The sequence below is a fragment of the Myxocyprinus asiaticus genome, chromosome 24 (genome assembly GCF_019703515.2).
Source record: "Myxocyprinus asiaticus isolate MX2 ecotype Aquarium Trade chromosome 24, UBuf_Myxa_2, whole genome shotgun sequence".
In the NCBI taxonomy this organism is placed as follows: domain Eukaryota; kingdom Metazoa; phylum Chordata; class Actinopteri; order Cypriniformes; family Catostomidae; genus Myxocyprinus; species Myxocyprinus asiaticus.
This window is the reverse complement of record NC_059367.1, coordinates 21,254,069-21,268,009: the sequence shown is the minus strand read 5'-3', so window position 1 is coordinate 21,268,009 and position 13,941 is coordinate 21,254,069.

The window sequence follows — 13,941 nt, the reverse complement described above, 5'->3', positions numbered from 1 at the left end:
AAACATTTCTTACATTAAAAGTTGTTTAGGTTAACATTACTACATGCATTATGTGCTCACATGAACTGACAATGGACAATGTTATAATCATAAATTAATATTGACGAAGATAGACACAATAAAAAAAGATACCCAATGCTTGAACTAATGTTAATTATACAATCTTATTGTAAAGTTTTACCATCTTCCGAGCAACACTTTAAAAACATAATTTCTAACTGTGGGTCATCAGTCATTTACCATCTACTCTCAAAGGAAATAAAAGTTGAATCACCAATATTCATCACATTATTCACCAATAATATATGATTGTTGGTTCAGTCAATGAGTCACAGTGAAGTTTGTCATTGGTCTTGTTCTGATCAAAGGTTGTAAGGTTTAAATCTACCACTCCTGCGAACAGATAATATAACAATGTCACACGACTGATGGCTTTTACAGACAGAACTGTTATGTTTAGAATAATGTTCTCAAGATAATGATTGCGCAACATCTTTACTATAAGCAGGACTTAATTATCCAATGTCATTGTGAAGATATGCTTATTCAGACATTAACCAAATGACCTTTGACCCTCTATGGTACAACACAGACTGAAGTTATACAAGATATGAAATGCAATGTTTATTTGCATTGCAGTGTTTTATTTATATGTTTGTCTAAGTTAACAGAACTCAACACAAGCAGATGTTAAAACACCAGAAAACACGTGAATTGTTCCTGAATTATTTCAGATTAATGCACAGCCATATTTAAATGTATACTCTAGGAATATAATTTCAAACACACATTAGTACTTTGGTTAAAAAGTTACAAAACAAGTTCAGTAAATTTAATAAGATAGTTGAATCAACAATGAAATTTCTCACCATTCACTTTCATTATAAGGGAAAAGATGAATGGTGACTGAGACTAACATTCTGCCTAACATCTCCTTTTGGGTTCCACAGAAGATTGAAAGTCAAACAGATTTGTAACAACATGATAGTGAGTCAATGACAGAACTAGCCCTTAAGAATTCACTAAATAATGCTCATAAAATATCTGCTCAAACTCGAGGTGTAGCCATTATTTCCGTCTTTTGTAATTGTGCAAATACATCAGCAGTCACAGCCAAATTTGATAAGACAACAAAGCTCATACCTGCCTCTGTCAGCATTCTTTGATACGAGCACATGTGAGGACAGGTGAGCGCGCAGGTGAGCCATGAAACTGGAAATAGGGTTGTCAATAAAAGCCCAGAAGAAATAGATTGCTTACCTTGTCCAGAGCTTTCACATTTTCCTAAAGTGCACATGATGAGAATTGCTCAATTTAAACTACACTTGTGGAACATGTCTCCAAATAACTCTCCTTTTTTTTAATTTATTTTTAATTTTTTTTTTTTTACAATTAACATTTTGTTTAATTTATTAAACACAGGAAAACAAAACATAATTATAAATACACAAAATCAACTTTAACACCCACTACCACCCCTCCTCCTCCCCAACACCAACCCCACCCCAAACCTCAACAAACATCTCTGTGGTCTTAGATGAACACATATAGAAGACTACAAAAACAAAAAACAAACAACTAAGAGGAAAAAAGATAATAATAATAATAATAATACACATATATACAAATATAAATTACCCCTCTCTCTCCACTATTCCACCCAAGAACCCTCCAAGAATGCTAAATATCCACCCCATTTTCCCACAAACAGATCCAGATTCCCCAGTCTTCTATAAGACCCCTCCTCTAAGGCCGCCACTCTCCCCATCTTCGAGCACCATTCCTGAAACGGGGGTGCTCCAACCGACTTCCAACCCCTCAAAATCACCCGCCTGGCGACCATAACACAGGTCAGGACCCAGTCCTCCACATGTTTATTCTCCACATTAATTTCTGCCCCATCTCCCAAAATACAGAGTCTAGGGCAAAATGAAACCCGAGTGCCCAAGATCTCACATACGGATCTCAACGCACCTCCAAAAAACATGGGTTATATCTCCATCCTCCGATTGGCATCGCCAGCAGGTAGGTGTGTCTTTAAGACCAAGCCTATACAGTCTAGAGGGGGTCCAATAGAATCTATGTAAAATCTTGAACTGAATAAGGCGAATTGTTGCATCTCTAGATACAGATTTGACATTTTTCAGAATCTTAGTCCACACTCCATCCTCCAATACCAAATCCAAATCTTTCTCCCATAATCTCTTAATAGAATTTAAGGCTCCGTCCCCCATACTCTGAATTAACAGGGAGTAGAACACTGATGCCTAATGACCTTTTCCAAAAGCCGCAATCACCTCACGAAAAGCATCTGCCTCCATAGGGGGATGTGTGCTACTCCCAAAAATAGTACAGAGTAGATGGCGCAGTTGTAAATATCTATAAAACTGAGGTCTGGGGATCTTAAAATGTTGGACCAAGTTTTCAAATGATCTCAACACTCCACTTTCATATAGGTCACCGAGTGTAGCAACCCCCCTTACAATCTACTCTGGCCAGCAGAAAGGGGACTTGCCAATATGTAATCTTGGGTTCTGCCATATGTTCGAGGCAACATTTAAATAAGTGTCCAATTTAAACAATCTGGACACTTTAGTCCATACCGAGTGTAAATGCGAAATAACGGGGTGTAACTTAACTTTTCCAATTAGTTTGATAGAGATGCTTTGTAATGGCGAAATAGGGGCAAGAACTGCCTGTTCAATAACAAACCAGGGAGGGGCTCTCTCAGGTGGAAGTGACCAATGAGCCAAATGTCTGAGACTGAACGCATAGTAATAAAACAAAATCTTGGGTAGGCCTAGCCCTCCTTTGTCTATCGGCCTATGTAACTTATTAAAATGCAATCTGGGACGTTTACCATTCCAAATGAAGGACTTCACTATGTTATCAAATTCCTTGAAATAACAGAGGGGGACATCTAAAGGGAGAGATTGTAGCAGGTAGTTAAATTTTGGAATACAATTCATTTTAATAACATTAACCTTCCCAATCATCGATAAATGTAATGAAGCCAACCTGCTGACATCGCTCGAAAACCTTTTTATTAAAGGGTCAAAATTAACACTAACTAAATCAGACAAATTTGCTGGGAATAAAATCCCCAAATACTTAATGTCCTGCTTGGGCCACTGGAAGGCGCCCGGCTGAAAAGCCGTTACTGGACAGTACGCTGTCAAAGCCAAAGCTTCGGATTTAGCCCAATTGACTTTGTATCCTGAAAATTTGGAGAAGGAATTAATAATTCTGTGGAGGCAAGGCAAAGATCTAGTAGGTTCAGAGAGAAATAATAAAATATCATCTGCGTAAAGCTTATGCGGCACACCTCCCGCCACCACCCCTGGAAAATCATCCTCCTTTCTTATCGCAGCTGCTAATGGTTCCAGGGCAAGACAGAACAATAATGGGGAAAGAGGGCAACCCTGCCGAGTGCCCCTATCCAGAGTAAAATAATCTGAAATTAATCCATTTGTTTGTACCGCTGTTACAGGGTGTCTATAAAGTAACTTAATCCAACCAATAAATGTACTCCCGAACCCATACATTTCCAAAATCTTAAAAAGATAATCCCATTCTACCATATCAAACGCCTTTTCGGCATCAAGTGAGATGGCAGCGATTGGAGATTGATCATTCGCTACTGACCACATGATATTGATGAGACGCCTGATGTTATCAGAAGAGCTGCGGCCCCGAATAAACCCCACCTGATCTATATGTATAAGAGATGTCATAACTTTACTTAATCAATTAGCCAAAATTTTTGATAATATTTTTACATCTAGTTGGATCAGGGAAATTGGACGGTAACTTTTACACTCGCTTGGATCTTTGTCCTTTTTAAGAATCAGACTAATCCGGGCTTGTGTCATGGTTGGAGGAAGCTTTCCATTCTTTAAAGATTCAGTATAAACTTCTAACAAAAGTGGGGCCAGTTCTGTAGCATAAGATCTAAAAAATTCTGCGGCAAAACCATCTGGCCCCGGAGCCTTGCTAGTAGGTAGGGACTTAATTACTTCGTCAAGCTCCTCCAAGGTTATTTCAGAATCAAGAGAGTTTTTTTGCTCAATTGTCAGTTTAGGAAGTTCTAATGGTTCCACAAAGTTTCTAATATCTTCATCAGTAGACGAAGACGTGGAACTATAAAGATCAATATAGAACTCTTTAAAGGCATTATTAATATCAATGGCTGAGGTAAATATTTCACCACCAGCAGATTTCACTAAGGGAATGGTAGAAAAAGACTCTCTCTGCTTTATATATCTAGCCAAAAGCTTCCCTGCTTTGTCACCCGACTCAAAGTATGACTGTCTTGCCCTGAATAACCAAAACTCCACTTTCTGCGACAAAATAGTATTATATCTATATTTCAATCGGGTCAATTCTCTGAGGCCATCAGATGACATATGGCGCTTCAGCTCTGCCTCGGCACTTTTAATATTTCCTTCCAACTTCACGAGTTCTCGTGCTTTGGATTTTTTGATGAATGAGGCATACTGTATGATCCGGCCCCTAAGAACCGCCTTAAGTGCCTCCCAAGCCATGCCCACAGAGGATACTGAGGACCAGTTGGTCTCCATATAAACACTGATAACAGTCTTTAACATTTGTTGGAAATCAGGATTTTGCAGAAGGGATACATTAAGGCGCCAACTATATGATTTCTTTTTCTCTATATGTGGCATCACCTCTAAACTCATCAGGGCATGATCTGAGACTAAAATGTTTCCAATTGAGCAATCAACAACAGATGAAAATAGGGATTTGGATATAATAAAAAAAATCTATTCTAGAATAAATCTTATGGACTGATGAAAAAAATGTATATTCCCTACCGGATGGGTTCAAATGTCTCCAAATATCTGTAAGACCAAGATTTTTACACATCCTGTGAAGCATCACTGTTGCTCTAGGGGGCTTGCACACTTTTGCTTCACTATGATCAAAGACCATCAAAAGATTAAAGTCTCCTCCCAATATTATATCATGAGGGGTGCCAACGGTTTGCAACATCCCTTCAAGATCTATAAAAAAGCCCTGATCATCAGCATTAGGTGCGTAAATATTAGCCAAAATCAACCTTTGCCCTTGAATTTCAGCTAAAACAATAATTAATCTTCCTAATTTATCTTTAATCTGTTTGAGACATTTGAATTGTAGATGTTTATTAATCAGTATAATGACTCCCTTGCTCTTACTTGTGCCAGCACTAAAGAAAAAATGTCCACCCCATATCTTCCCAAATTTTTCAGCTTCCTGCAGGGAGAGATGTGTTTCTTGATGAAACACTATATCATATTTCTTACGTTTAAGAAAAGAAATAACCTTCCTTCTTTTTATGGGGTGCCCCAACCCATTCACATTCCATGTGGAGAGAGATAGTACACTCATATTAACAAATGACATATTGATGTAATAGAAAATATAAATTGTGTGCCAAAAACAAAATTATGAAGACCACATTCCCCATTAGTGAAACAATCAATCCCCGAAAATACCTCGAACAAAACAAACAGAAAAAGAAAAACGTGCGCATTAACCCAGTGCATGACAGCACCAACCGGCGACAATCCCTCTAAACTCAAAAGGTCCATGAACGCCCACGAGTCCCCATGACAACTTTGCCATCGGATTGCTCAATTTAATTACATAACAGAAAATACATAAATACTTTGTGAAATAAACCCAGTCAATAGGAATAATGAACACAAAGAACATGTAGATTCATTCACAGAATTGTCTCAAAGGTGTGATCTTCCACAAAACAAATTCCAGCTGATATAAAACCATTCAGAATCCTCGGACAGACAAACGAATGTTCAGTGAGCCAGCTGTTATGAGTTCAACGGATGACGTAATCATTCCTATGTCTCGGAAAAAACAAACAAAACAAAAAAAAAAAAACTCAACAAAACAAACTACAGCCAGCAGGAGGAATAAGCATGAAGAACAAACAGATGAATCAACAGCTGTTCCAAATGAGTGTTATATCAACAGAACATGCTCCAGCCGCTAGGTGGAGCCAATACAAAAATAAACAAAACCGGCATCCCGGTTCCCCTGGATGATCGAGTCAATTCACTCAGAGGCTGCGTAAAAGTATATACCATGATTTACACAATCCGTCAGCTTTATAAAATACATCCTTTGTGTGAGCATGTAGATATTTTGCGGTCATCCATAGTGTCCACTCTCAATCTGTCTGGGAACTTCAATGCAAAAGTTTCTTTAAGGAAAGTGTTAATCACAAAACAAGCTCCAGCCGCACGGCGGAGCCAACGCAAAAAACCCAAAATGTCGCCCAGCTTCCTCAAGGAGTTAGGTACAGCGAGTCAGGCCCACTCACATGAGAAACATCCAATGGTTTACTCAGTCATTGATTCTATAAAAGACATTGCCAGATTTGGACATGTAAATATTTTGCGGCCATCCTTCGTTTCTATTCTCAGTTTGGCCGGAAACATCAGAGCAAATGAGATCTTTTTCTGATGTAAGAGTTTCTTACATTCCTTGAACTCGTCGAACTCGCAAAGTCTGGGAACAAGAAAATATTATGGTTCTTCCAAGAAAGCTTCCCTTTGCTCCTCGCCTGGCACAACACAAGATCTTTATTGGATGATCTCAGAAATCTGGCCAGAATCGATCTGGGCCTGTCTCCCTCAGCAGATCTGAGAGCTGGCACTCTGTGAGCTCGCTCGATTTCCAGCTTGTGGCCTTTTATGTCGAGCAGACTCGGGAAAAACTCGTCTAGGAATTTCAATATCTCAATATCTCTTCCCTCCTCAATCTCAGGAATTCCAACAATTTGAACGTTATTCCTGCGGCTTCTATTTTCAAGATCTTCAAGCTTTTCAAGGAGATGTTCCAAATCAACTTTGGTCGCGGGCGGATTAGCGGTTAATTCCCTCTCTGAAGATTCCAGAAAATCGATTCGTTTTTCAACATCAGTCACTTTTGTAGCTAACTCAGAGAATTTTGTTTCCATTGCATTAATCAATCAACGTATTACAGCGAGATCCTCCAAGTCAGCAAGAATCTTCATCATCATCACCGATATGTTGGACAACTGACGCTGGATCTCCTCTCCCGCTGCGCCATCCAAATCGAGTCCCCTGTCTATAGGCCTGTCGAGGCTTTCATCCTGAACACGTAAGTGTCTTTTAATGTCTCCAGAGCCCGAGGATTTTGACTTCTTTGCCATGTTTTGCAACAAAGGGCAAGTGTGTAACTGGGTGTATCAAATTTCACCAGATTATAACAAGAGAATAATCGAGAATTCTGCAAAGTGCGCAGAGCTCGTCGCTCACATGTCCGCTCCTTGCATGGCGTCACGTGACCTCCCAAATAACTCTCCTTAAATATTTTCATTGTTTGCTGTTATTTAAAAGGTCAAACATATAGCATGACCTCATTTAACATTCAACACGAACCCTGTCTCAACCCTATATAATGATCCCCATGAACATACAGTGCTCGTTAACACGGTGCTCCATTGGTTAATGTGCTAATGTGATAACCAATGACAGTGTTTAAGAACAGATAGCAAAAAGACAGCCTCACACCCACACATCCCCTAAATATACATTTAACAATCTAGAAGAAAATAGGCAACAAAAACAACAAACAAACACAAGCTGGGAAATTTCCATAACTCCAAAAGCTAATTATTTCTCAGAGCCTAGTCCACATGAGTTTAAGATTTCTTTAGGGGTGTGAGACCAAGGGGTCTGTTTTCATGACAGCGCTAAGTCACTGTAGTAGCCGTTTTATGGTTTATTTTTTCAATTATAATTATTATTATGTACAGGCTATATATACAATTGTATTTACGATTCAATTTATATTGGTATTTTTCCACCTGTTGTCTTGGACTGATTTTTAAGTCACTCCAAAAGGTTGTGAAGAAGAAGGTGGAAGAAGCTGAAGGGTAAAATGTTTGAATTTTGTATGATTTTTTTTTACCACTCCGTTATTTTGAATTGTAATATGAATTTAGAAATATTTTTGGTTACATTTTTGTGTTTCAATAAATTTATAACATTTTTCAAGTTTGACTGGTAGAAGTGAAGTGCATGCAAAAATCCCTCAATCCACAGCCTAACCTGGAAAGATGTTACAGTTACTGATAGTACAAGCCATGATTTGTGTGTCAGTAAATGATAATGATTAATAATACTAACATTCCCCATAATTTAACAGAGCTTAAATCCAAGTCCTGACAAGTGCATGTCAGTGCATACAGTACATTTATACTACCAACTTCTTATGATTGTGCTGTCTTTGTTTATATCGCTGGTGCTTGACAGAAAATGGAATAGGATGTAACTGGAGAAGAACCTCAGAATTAAACTGCACTTGACCCAGCCTATTAGCACTTTGCACGCTTCAATTTTGCCAAACCTGCTTGCGCCTACTTAGTGGATGCTTGCTGAAAAAACAAAACTTCATGGCCATGCGTATGACTTAAAGGAATAGTTCACCCAAAAATGTAAATTCTCTCATTATTGACTTACCCTGATGTCATACCAGATGTGTATGACTGTCTTTCTTCAGCAGAACACAAAGGAAGATTTTTAGAAAATAGAGCCTCTGTTAGGTCCTTATAATGGATGTATGGGTGCCAGCACTTTGATGGTCCAAAAGTCACATTTAGGCATCATAAAAGTTATCCACACGACTCCAGTTGATCAATTAATGTCTTCTGAAGCAATCAATAATTAAAACGTTAATAACTTTTAAAAGTGCTTCCTGTCAGCAGCTGACGTGAAGCATGATGTAAGCGCGTCGGCAAGTTCAGAGCTTATTAACAACAGAGGAACGAACAACACACGAGAGTTCGGCCATTTCAAACCGCATCAGAGCCCTGGATGGAAGTGCCAATTTAAGTTAAAAACATTTTAATTATCGACTTGTTTCTTACATAAACCAATCGATTTGCTTCAGAAGATATTCATTGATCGACTGGAGTCACATGGATTAATTTTATGCAGCCTAAATGTAACTTTTGGACCGTCAAAATGCTGGCACCCGTATACATCCATTATAAGGACCTGACAGAGGCTCTATCTTCTAAAAATCTTCATTTGTGTTCTGCTGAAGAAAGACAGTCACACACATCTGGGATGGCATCAGGGCAAGTGAATAATGAGAGAATTTTCATTTTTGGGTGAACTTTTCCTTTAAAGCACAGCCCAGATCCTGGATCAATTTCTTTGCACAGACACAAAATTCACAAGTAAATGTGGGACAACCCAGGCCATATGAATTAATAATCTAAAGAGTCCTGATCTAGGATTAGATACCGCCAAACTGACAAAGAAGCACACCTTTTTTTTTTTTTTCATTTAGAGTCATTTTGCATACCAAACAAACAAAAGAGAACTTGTAGCCCCTTATTATTGGGCACTTTACTACCTGAATAAATTAATCATGGCTGACTGTGACTAGCACATTTCTAATATGATATTGGTAACTGAAAATGTTTGCTTTTGCGTGATGCTGTATCCACACCGACTAGTGTCAATAAAACATCCTAAACCACCGTCAAATCAACCAGTGCTACATAAACAAAAAAACAAAAAAATAAAAAATACTTTTAACCAGAAATATGCACCCTAAACAGAATATAAAACAATATACAAGCTAATAATGTATCCATGATCATCTTAATCTAAGAAACAAATGATACATATACTCCTGGTGTGCAGTCTTGTCCTGGTAATTCTAGGAGTCTGATGTAAACGTTCTTTCCATATTTTCTAACTGGACACATTTCTGCACGAGATTTACCATGTTTTCCCTCAGTATTGAAATTGCTTCAGTAGCACAGTTAGAGTCATTCTGCTCTGCTCCGTGCTGACTGGTGAACCGGCAGCTCAAAAAACGAAAAAGTGAAATTAAGCGAGAAGCTGAGATTTGTGACTTGCCTCAGAGGGGGCAAACGGGGAGGTCTAGTGGGGTATCTTGGTGGGAGGGGCTTACGTTTTACCCTGACACTCTGCCCATTCTCAGGTGTGTTTTTTATTTGAGAGGGGGTGGATGGGGTTGTGGTTCCTGTGTTGTGACTGGCTTAGAGTGAGCAGGAGGAAAGGGTGAAATTGGAGTTTGCAAACTGGTAAAAGAGGACTCGGAGTGGGAGGAGCCTTCCCAGGGTGCCATACTGTCAGGGAGGGCAGCAGAGAAGATGGGGGGATGACCACATTTTCTCGTCTCGCCCTGAAGAGGACACTTAGGAGTGAATAGAGCGGGCCTCACTATAAATAACATAGGCAAAGAAATATTAGAATTAGAATTATGTCTCTAATTTCTCCTGTCTTTAACTTTATCTCACATTTGTTCAAATCCAATTATCAACTTTACTGACAAGTCCCCTTACAAAGATCAATGTTTTGATAGTAGTAGCTAATTAATAAAGCACCTCCTGACTTTTCTTGTGTTTTGTACTTACAATGCCCATTAACAAGCTTAGGTAACATTGTGTAGACAGGAGGAACAAAGACCAATGTAAAGACATACTATATATATACATCACGCATGAGAGGACGGATTAGCGTTAAATCACATGCAATGGCCATTTAAATCAAAAAGCCCTTACATCCGTTATCTGGTCAAATCACTTTTGTCCTATATAATAAACAGTAAACACATTAGATCAATGCACTGTTTATAGCTATTTATTTGCAGGTGATGTATTAACTATACCTGCAGTTCTGTTGCCTGACGAACCAATCAGAGGAAGCCTATCCCTCGACATCACTCTTTTGGCCTATATGGTCATCACACACACACAGTCATTATTACAAAACCAGTGTAATGTTGCTTGAATGACTGTTGCTAAGGTGACATGGTTCACATGTGCATTCAATTATGTGTATTCCTATGCGTCTTTGCCAAATATGCAATTATGATCTGGAACAGCCATACCTTGTCATTTTCAGCATCTTTTTTCTTTCGTTTTTGAGACATCCTAGAGGTCTTCTTTCCAGATTCATTTTCTTTAAGGGCTTCCCTAAATTGTATAAAAGTTAATTACGTTACTAGACAATAGTATTAGGCTTAAACCCAGAGTTCTTCAATACTTACACAAGTATTTTATCCTCTCAACTTTTACACAGCATTCTTCTTTTTCTTCTTCATTCTCAGTCTTCTTTATATTCCATCACTCATTTACACATCCACTCTCCTTATATCTAACAATTTAAATGACTTCCTCTTTTTCTTCTTTAACATTCAGTCTGTAAAGCCTAATGGGGCTTTTATATTTGGTCTCTGCCTTCATGCTTTTCTTCCTTCCCTCTCCTACTCATATTAGTTGTGCTGTGGATTAAAGGGGTTGGCCATCAAGCCACTAAGATGATGAACAAAAGAGAACTTGAGAAGTGGGTGAAATATTTATACTTTGTTGCACAGCCAAAGGCCCCCCATCTAACTTCAAGCCATGGACCTTTCACACACATACATGCAAATGCATGTTTACATATGCATAAAAGCAAAAATTAATACACAGTATAGGTCAAATGTTTGGACAAACTTACTCGTTCTTCAATATTACTATTACAAAACTATAAAATAAAATAAATGGAAGTATGGGAATTATTTAGTGTAACAATCCAAACTATCTTCTCCAATGTAGCTGCCCTTTGACCAGATTTCAGCTTTGCACTCTTGACATTCTCTCACCCAAATACATGAGCTGCCACCTGGGATGGCACTTGCTGTCTGCCTTTCCTTCACTGTATGGTCCAATCCAGTGCTATTTTTGAATGGATAGGCACTCTTATTTGTCTACCAAGCTTATTTCAAGCATTTAAGCCAGGGGTTCGCATTGGGGGCAGTACCGCCCCCCAGTGGGCGTTCAAAGGATGCCAGGGGGCGCTGAGAGCAAATTAGTGGGGGGGGGGGGCGTTAGGTTACAAATGGGGGGTGTTTATCAGTCATGTTATTCAAATCTATTGTCAAGTTCCTGTTTGCATTAAAATGTTTATCTAGACTCCATTATACGGGCTGGTATGCATTTGTTAGTTGTAAAATTATTAGTGCTGCAAGAACCAGTGAGAATCACGGCGCAAGACGCAGAAACCATTTGAATTCAGCACAGAATTCTGCATGACCACCCTTGAATTTACTAGTAACAATAACTGTACTTTAGGCAGAAATAGATTCATAATACATATTATCATATCACTATTTCAGCTCTTTTAAATTTGTCATAGGCTACATTAGGGGAGTGAGGGAATATAATACATATTCGTTACAGCTTTTAAATGTTTATAATTTGTATTTACTGTTTTTACATTACAGTAGGTCTACTTTTTGTAATTACAAAAATGGCATAATTTGTTTTTTAGAAATCATGTTACATCTAACCATGGTAGAGAAGAAGATCCATGCTTCCATGTACTTACTATGGTCTTGTTACAAATACCACTGTTAAAACTATAAAAATAAATACATTTTAAATTGTCATAAGGGCAAATGCAAAATACATGACATAGATGAAATAGAATCCCCCCAATAAATAGGCTAAAATATTATTGTGTAAGAAAATATAACTGGTTTTGTTTGCCTTCAGAAATTCCAAGAGATGACAGAATTTAAATCAATAAGAACCTGATGAAAGGAGTTCCAACTCAGTCACACTGTTAGAATAATTTAGTCACATAAATTAGATGTTAACTTTTTACTTGTTACAGATAACATTACTGTTGTTGATACCAGTACATTTACATGTACATCCATCTCAAAATCAATGCTGTAATGTAGAATGAGCATTTCAGTGGGACAAACTATGCAATGTTATTGGTCTTTTCACTTATTTTTTAAATATAATAACAATACCACTTTTATTATTAATTTCTGTCTTTGCATTTTCATTTTATAGGCCCCAGCTATAGCCCTCCATCTGCATAAATTTAAGAAGCGCAAGGTTTAAAGACCTTGCGTTTAAAGATGCCTAGCGGCTGGAGCATGTTCTGTTATATAACACTCATTTGGAACAGCTGTTGATTCATCTGTTCGTTCTTCGTGCTTATTCCTCCTGCTGGCTGTAGTTTGTTTTGATTTTTTTTTTTTTTACGGGACATTTGAATGATTACGTCATCCACTGAACTCATAACAGCCGACTCACGGAACATTCGTTTGTCTGTCCGAGGAATCTGAACGGTTTTATATCAGCTGGAATTTGTTTTGTGGAAGATCACACCTTTGAGACAATTCTGTGAATGAATCTACATGTTCTTTGTGTTCATTATTACTATTAACTGGGTTTATTTCATAAAGTATTTTCTGTTATGTAATTTTGCCTCACAAATTTGTGAGGCAAAATTGAGCAATCCGATGGCAAAGTTGTCGTGGGGACTCGTGGGCGTTCATGGACCTTTTGAGTTTAGAGGGATTGACACTGGTTGGCGCTGTCGTGCACGGGGTTAATGCGCACGTTTTTCTTTTTTCTGTTTGTTTTGTTCTGGGGGATGTTCGGGGGTTGATTGTTTCACTAATGGGGAATGTGGTCTTCATAATTTTGTTTTTCACACAGAATTTTTTATTTCTATTATATCAATATGTCAAATGTTAATATGAATAAGTTAAAAAGAAGGAAGGTTATTACTTTTCTTAAACGTAAGAAATATGATAGTGTTTCTTCAAGAAACACATCTCTCCCCGCAGGAAGCTGAAAAATTTGGGAAGATATGGGGTGGATATGTTTTCTTTAGTGTTGGCTCAAGTAAGAGCAAGGGAGTCATTATATTGATTAATAAACATTTACAATTCAAATTTCTCAAACAGATTAAAGATAAATTAGGAAGAGTAATTATTGTTTTAGCTGAAATTCAAGGGCAAAGTCCGATTTTGGCTAATATTTAGGCACCTAACGTTGATGATCAGGGCTTTTTTATAGATCTTGAAGGGATGTTGCAAACCGCTGGCACCCCTCATGATATA